Source organism: Microtus oregoni, unplaced genomic scaffold, assembly GCF_018167655.1.
Source record: "Microtus oregoni isolate MIOR12 unplaced genomic scaffold, Mior012 000005F_ref0000423, whole genome shotgun sequence".
In the NCBI taxonomy this organism is placed as follows: Eukaryota; Metazoa; Chordata; class Mammalia; order Rodentia; family Cricetidae; genus Microtus; species Microtus oregoni.
The window spans coordinates 20,016,929-20,024,898 of record NW_024543064.1 but is presented as its reverse complement, the minus strand read 5'-3'; the positions used below and the strand labels follow the sequence as shown (position 1 = coordinate 20,024,898).

Below are 7,970 nucleotides of genomic sequence, written 5' to 3'. Positions count from 1 at the left end.
CCATCCCCCTCTAGTAACCTGGTTGCAGCACCCAAGCTTTCTGTTAGAAAGTCTGAGAGCCACTGCGATCAGCAGATGGACAAACAGCAGACAGACAGACAGACACATCACTTGAGACAACAATAACAGCAAAGTCATTGCCATAACCTGGAGACCCGAGGGGGAGAAAGAACTAAATGAACCACGAGAAGAGTGCACAGCTCCATTGGAGGAGCAGTCCTGGGTTCCGATCCTGCTTCTGTGGTGCGACCTTCCCTAGTCCTCTTCTGCTTCAGTAAAACAGACAGTAACAGACAGTTCCTGAAACACTGCAGCAGTTGTCTAAGCAGGGGGCAGGGCTAGGAGCCTGGCTTGAGCCATAAAAGCCCCCTCCCCAGAGGCTTCCCCCAGCAGTCAAAACCCCCACCAGGCCTGCTGGTTTAGGTTAAAGCACCAGAGGCCAGCAGCACCCCCTGTTCCCCAATACACATAAACACATGCACTCTTCCAAGATTTAGCCACTTCCTCTGCTCTCTCTGGATCTCCGTATCCAGGCTTGTGTATTTAGGGGCTCGGGTTTGGGCTCTGTGCCATGGAGCCAGTCTATGTGTGCACTGTCTGTCTGTCTGTCCGTCTGCCAACAGCCTTCAGGCGCCAGGAGGGGAGGCAGCAGCAAGGAGGTGGGGGCAGGGAAGGAGGTAGCGTTGACAAGTTCCAATGTCTGGCTTTCCCTCCTGGAAACCCCAAGCTGGGCTGCCCCCCCCTTCCCTTCCTGTCTCTCTCGCTCAAGCACGTCCCTTCTAAGCCCCTCTCTGCAGACACCCCCAGTGGAACCAAGCCCAGATCTGCTGCCAAGAAGGCCGACATTTCTAAGACTTGCCACGTTAAAGGGGCCCGCACAGGCACGCACTCGAGTCCTCCCACCATGTCCTCCTCCTGTGCACATTCAGGCAACCTGAAACACACAAAGACACGGTTGGACACAGCAGCCACCTGTGCACACAGGCGGTAGGAGCGAATCTGACCTCGGGCGCACAGACAAATACAAACCCAGGCATGGACTCCCTCCCTCTCCAAGCTCAGCTCACCACAGACCCACGTGGTTTCCATCACACGGTACATAGAGACTCGCACACACAGGCACATACAGGCCCTGCCACACAGAGAAACAAGTGTGAATCGCCCAGCACAGCACCACCACTGCCATCACTACCGTCGTCCTGCCTCCTAATCTCCTATGCACACAGCCAAATATATACAGACATCTAATGTTTCCCTATGCCACCATCAATAGCCACAAAGATGCCGCATACCTACCCCTGGACATTTGGTCCAGCCCACACAGCATCCCTTAATGCAGACATCCCGGCCATGCCTTGTGTATAATGACCTCATTATTCTCTTGTCAACTGTAACGAGTTCGTAGGGACGCTGACACACCCTGACATGGCGTACATAAAGTCAGGCACATGTACCGACCCCTTTGTGTGCACACCTGGATTCCTCGTCAGCCATGTGTTATACACTGGTTTGGAGGGACACACGCTGCTAGACACACCATTTCTTTGCACATAGCCCGAATTCAAACTCAAGACACCCACGACTTTCCCTTGTGCTTATGCAAACACACAGTGGGTCTCTGAGCAGCACCAATGTACGCACAGCAGGACATGCACACTTGAAGCAAATAAATTCACCTGCAGTATGCTTTTTTATGCTGTATATGTGTGTGTGCGTGTGTGTGCAGGTTCGTGTGCATTTGTGCAATGTGTGTATGTGCTCCTGAGGGGACAGACCCAGCTGTCTGAACCTCATGGTCAGATACTCCAGCCTCCTAGCCCCCAAACGCAGGCAGCCTTCTACCTCCCTCCCTTGGCTGATGAGAGCAGAGGACTGGGCTCTTGTTCCCTCCCTCCACTGGCTGCCTCGCTCCCTCCCATCTGGCAGAATCAGCCAGTCCTGCCCCAGCTCAGGCTCAGGCAGCCCTGGCTGCTCTGGGCAAACTCTTGGCTGGTTGGTCTCGGCTGATGCCGCATCAGCAGCAGCAGCAGCAGCAGCAGCAGGGGCGAGAAGGCTTCAGGCGGCTGCCAACGTGGCAGACGGCGGGCAGGGCGGCAGGAAGGAAACTGAGCCCATTCTGCGCCCACTCGCTGGGGGAGACAAAACCAAGGGGCTGAGTGAGCAAGCAAGGCAGCTGGGCAGGGGACCTTGTGCACAGCTTGGGCTCTGGGCCCACATTGGTCCCACAATGGCTGTGTGACCTTGAGAAACTTGTTCCCCATCTCTAGTCTCGTTTCCGTTTCCTCCTTTGGCAAATGAACAGTTCCGACTGGACAAATCCTTGCCTTCAGTTCTGCAAAGGCAACTCACAGGATGGAGGTAGAGGCTCACTCTGTGGCCTCCAGCTCTTTCAGCCCCCAAATAAAGATTCCTTACCTGCCAGGCGGTGGTGGCACAGGCCTTTAATCCCAGCACTGGGGGAGGCAGAGACAGGCGGATCTCTGTGAATTTGAGGCCAGCCTGGTCTACAAGAGCTGGTTCCAGGACAGGCTCCAAAGCTACAGAAAAACCCTGTCTCAAAAAACAAAACCAACAAGCAAACAAAAAAATTCCTTACCTTTGTACAGCTGCCTTCCATTGACAAATCCTTTCCATTCTGCTTTGGTAAAGCCATTTCATTAATAAGAAAACAAGTTTTCTGGGTGGTGGTGGCACACGCCTTTAATCCCAGCATTTGGAAGGCAGAGGGCCAGTGGATCTCTGAGTTCGAGGCCAGCCTGGTCTACAAGAGCTAGTTCCAGGACAGGCCCCAAAGCTACAGAGAAACCTTTTCTTGAAAAACCAAAAAAGAAAGAAAGAAAAGAAAACAAGTTCAAGCAGGCATGGTGACTCATGCCTGGAATCCCAGGACATGGGAGAATGAGGCAGGAAGATTGCCATGAGTTCAAGGCCCAGTCTATCTCAAATAAAAAGGAAAAAGGGGATGCTGGAAAGATGACTCAGAGGTTGAGAGTACCTACTGTCCTTGTAGGGATGCTGGAAAGAGAACTCAGAGGTTGAGAGTACCTACTGTCGTTGTAGAGGGCCACGGTTCAGTTCTTAGTGCTGATACGGCCACTCACAATCATCTGGAACTCCAGTTCCTGGGACCCCACACTCTCTCCTAAGCTCTGCAGGCACAAGGCATGCACATGTGCACAGACATACACGTAGGAAAAACTCATACGCATAAAATAAACCTTTAAAAAATGTTTTAACTAAAAAGGAAAAAAAAAAACCAACACATTACCTGGCCAGTGCTCATGGCCAGTGCTCAGCAGAGCTGAGACAGGATCTTGGAGCCCCTGTTTTGGTGTTCAGAATCAACAATGTCTGTTATCTTCCAACCATCCCATGCCCTTTCTGCTCACTCTCAATCATCCCCAACCCCCCACCTCTTCACCCTGGGCCCCAACAGAGCCACCTGGTTCTGCCCTGGGGAGTCAGGGTGTAAAGGTCAGACAAGGCCTCCCACCAGCATTCCAGCTGCTGCTGGGAACACAGCTGTCAGCAGGGTCCAGAGAGCCAAAAAACACCTCCTAAGCAGGCCCACATTGTCAGCTTCAAAACGAGGCTGCCGTGGGATCATGGGCCACCCTGAGCCTTGGGTTTTCATCCTGATGGCTGCCATGAACTGGACTAGATGAGTTCTCAGGACCCTTTCGGCTTGCAGTATCACCGAAGGAATGAAAACCACGGTGTGGGGAAGTGGCTGTGTCCAGGCCCCCAGCCAACTGTGGGATGCCTGGTATCTGGGAACCTGGTCTCTGCATCATGGGAGACTCAGGTGGTATCTGCATCTCTGAGACCCCCATATAAAGGAAGGGTTCAGTCTTTGTTTGTGGGAGGAGTGGGTAGACAGATGGACAACGGTATGAAGGGGAGACGGAAAGAGGCCTCCATGGAGTGCTTAGCAGAATGAAAGGAAGACAGAAAAAAAAATTAAAAAGGCAAGAGAATGTCCCTTCTCCCTGCTTGTTTATTTCACCAGTTTTGTCCCTGATGCTCACTCTACCCACCCAGTCTATGGGGACCACAAATGTGGGACAGTTACAGGAGGGTGGAGCATCTGTGGATCATCCTGGGAAGAGTGGAAGAGGACCCAGATGGTCTGTGGTGGCAAAGAAAGGCCTGGAGTTGCCAGGCGCAGCAGCACAGGTCTTCGATCCCAGCACTTGGAAAGCAAGAGGGTGTTGAGTTCAAGGTCATTCTTAGCTAGCTCAAGATCAGTCTGCACAATGTACTGGGTCTCCAAAACATGTTTTTAAAAAGACAGAAAGGGGAGAAAAGAAGAGGTAACAGGACTGGCTCGTGGAGGGGAAGGCACCGGGTCCCTAGGAAACATCCGTAGCATTTCCTGCTGTGCACGTAGACTCTTGTGATTATCGTCCCCATCCTGCAGATGGAGAAATCAGTGCTCAATGGGAGGGACGGAGCCAGGCTTTTATACCCAGGCTGGGCTGGCCTGACTGCAAAGCCAGTGTTTTGTGTGCTAAGCCGCGCTGCCTCCTGATGGAACGAATTGCTAATGGTGGCATTTCCGTTGTAGCGACAGTGCTCTGGGAAGAGGTTCTGGACAGATGGTTCCCAATTGGGCCCCTGCCTCAGGCTAGCGGAGCAGAGGGTTGCTGGTGCAGGAAAAACTCATCCCCCTCCGTTCTGCTGTGTGTGGGATGCAGGCAGGTCCCCTTCGGACTCCTCACCATCCCCCGCCAGCCCTTTGGCCTTGCCTGGGTGACCTGCATGAGCTCAGCTTCCCAGCAGCCCTGCGGAGGAGTCAGCCAGGGCAGAGACTGCCTCTGCCCTCGCTGCTTGGCAGTGCCAAGGGAGGCGGGGCCGCAGAGGGGTGCAGCATCTCCCAGCCACCAGACCTCTTTCCTGTGCCCCAACTCCGGCACCCCTGGGGTCTTCTGCAGAGGCCCAAGCTGGGATGAATGGTGCGGAGCTGGGCACACTGGTCAGGCCCGTCCCCATTGCTGCAGCCTTGTTGAGTTGCCATTAACAAGTGGCCGGAGGTTGCCGTGTCTCCATGGAGACCAGACAGTCAGTGCGGCTCTGGGGTGAGGGCCGTGATTAGTGAGTGTCAGTTTTGCCAGCCCTGTCCTTCCCACTGCTGCTCAAGACAACAGGCCTGGGGGGTGGAGGGGAGGGCTGGGAGGGGGTTCAGAGCCTCACAGGCAGGGGGCATTCAGGCCCAGCCTCAGGTGCTGTGTCTTTGTCTCCCCCAGTGGCTCCTCAGTTCCTCCTCCTCTTGTCGCCTGCCTTCCCTCCGCAATCCATAATCCATCTTACACACAGCCACCAGGGTGAGTTTTCTAAAACACGAGCTGAATCCTGACACTGTCTTACTTAAGAGCATTCCATGGCTCCTGACACCCTGGAGGCTGAGTTCAGTGCTCTCTCTCTCTCTCTCTCTCTCTCTCTCTCTCTCTCTCTAAACCCTCCTCCCTTCCCCCCTCCCCCCATCTTCTGTATCACACAGTATCCCACGATGTCCTTGAACTGGATGATCCTGAGCTGTTTCTCTTCCCTCCCTCTCCCAAGCGCCTAGAGTCTAGTCACTTTAGGCTAAAGATGTACACAAACACTTCCAGTTTATGTCATGCTGGGGATTGAACTCAGGGTTTTGTGCATTTAGGCAAGCACTCTACTAACTGAGCTACACGTCAACAAGGGGTTTTTGAGCATCCTACCTAGGGTCAAGGAGCCTGCCAGGTGTTCAAGGTCAATGTGACAAACAAGTTCTCTGCTTTTATGGAGGAAGGCAACCTGTCAATCTTGTGAAGAGGATATATTATAAATAAAATACAGGGCTGGAGAGATGGCTGAGCAGTTAAGAGCCTAACTGTTGCCGGGTGGGGGTGGCACATGCCTTTAATCTCAGCATTTGGGAGGCAGGGCAGGTGGATCTCTGTGAGTTCGAGGCCAGCCTGGTCTACAGAGCGAGTTCCAGGACAGAGAGGCTTCAAAACTACAGAGAAACCCTCTTTCTTTTTTCTTTTCTTCTTCTTCTTCTTCTTCTTCTTCTTCTTCTTCTTCTTCCTCTTCCTCTTCCTCTTCCTCTTCCTCTTCTTCTTCTTCTTCTTCTTCTTCTTCTTCTTCTTCTTCTTCTTTTTTCAAGACAGGCTTTCTCTGTGTAGCTTTGGAGCCTGTCCTGGAACTAGCTCTTGTAGACCAGGCTGGCCTCGAACTCACAGAGATCCGCCTGCCTCTGCCTCCGGAGTGCTAGGATTAAAGGCATGCACCACCACTACCCGGCTCTTTTCGTGTGTGTGTGTGGGGGGGAAGGAGGGTTTGAAACCCTGTCTCTCTTTTTTTTTTAAAGATTTATTTATTTATTATGTACACAGTGTTCAGCCTCCATGTATGCCTGCAGGCCAGAAGAGGGCACCAGATCTCATTACAGATGGTTGTGAGCCACCATGTGGTTGCTGGGAATTGAACTCAGGACCTTCAGAAGAGTAGTCAGTGCTTTTAACCTCTGAGCCATCTCTCCAGCCCCTGAAACCCTGTCTCAAAAAAACAAACAAAAAAAGAGCACTAACTGCTCTTTCAAAGGACTCCAGGTTCAATTCCCAGCAACCACATGGCAGATGGCCACTAACAACTGTCTGTAACTCCAGGATCCAATACCCTCACACAGACTATACGCAGGCAAAACACCAATGCATATAAAAATAAATCATGCCTTTAATCCCAGCATTTGGGAGGCAGAGGCAGGCGGATCTCAGTGAGCTGGAGGCCAGCCTGATCTACAAAGGGAATTCCAGGACAGGCTCCAAAGCTACACAGAGAAACCCTGTCTTGAAAAACATAAATAAATAAATAAGAATCAAGAGCTTTTTGCCAGTCCAGTCTCCGTGAGTTCAAGGCCAGCCTGGTCTAAAGAGTTAAATTTACAGGGCAGCCAGGGCTCCACTGAGAAATCCTGTCTCGAACACCCCCCTCCACACACACACACAATAGAGCTTTTTGCAAGGTGACATAGGCCTATAATCTCAGTACTTGGGAAGCTAGGGCAGAAGGATTTTGAATTCAAGACCAGTCTGGGTTATATAGTGAAACAAAACAAAATAATAGGAGTCAGCCTACTTCAGGCGAGCAATATGAAGGAGGCAGTCTTGTATTCGAGTGTATGCATCTGTATGCCCACACATACATCCACATGTGTGGAGGCCAGAGATCAGCCTTCAAGTGTCTTTCTCCATCACTCCCCACCTTATAATTCTTTCCCCCTTTTGGAATGCTTCAAGGGACTCTGAGTGTCATCCTTGCCCAGGGCCGTGCTAATCTTCTCCTTATCATTCCAATTTTAGCATGCTGCTGAAGCTAACACTGCCTTATTTTCTGACACAGGGTTTTTCGCTGCGTCTGGAGTTCACCAGTTCAGCTAGACTGGCTGGCCAGCAAGCTCCAGGGCTCCTCCTGTCTTCGTGTCCCTGGGATTATAGACTCACGTTGCTCCTTGTGTGGCAAGCGTTTTATCAACCGAGCCATCTCCCCACATCCCATTTTTCAAGTATTTATCTATGATAGTGTGTATGCCTGTGTACATATGCGCCCACGTGTACAGAGGTGCCCACAGAGGCGAGACAGGGGCATCAGAGCCCTTGTAACTGGAGACAGGACAAGTTGTGAGTGCTGGGGACTGAACCGGGTCCTTTGGGAGATCAGTAAGTGCTCCTATTTGTTATTTATTTAGACATGTTCTCACTATGTATCCCCTGGCTGGCCTTGGACGGCCTGTGTAGACCAGGCTTGCCTCTGCCTCCCGGGATTAAAATTGTGTGCCTCCACATCTGTCGTGACTTTTTGTTTTTCGGGTTTTTTTGAGGCAAGGTATAGACCAGGCTGGCCTTGAACTCAGAGATTCAGCTGCCTCTGCCTCCTCAGTGCTGGGTTAAATTAAAGGAGCATGCCACCATGTTTGGCTTGGCAAGTTTTTTGTTTGT

The 7,970-nt window shown here is 51.9% G+C and overlaps 1 non-coding gene across 1 annotated transcript; it reads right to left on the bottom strand.

Moving 5' to 3' along the window:
• Positions 1–7,250: 7,250 nt before the first annotated feature.
• Positions 7,251–7,353, bottom strand: LOC121449014. Its single transcript, XR_005974472.1, has one exon. It is a non-coding gene; the product is annotated as a U6 spliceosomal RNA (small nuclear RNA).
• Between the last annotated feature and the right edge of the window lie 617 nt (positions 7,354–7,970).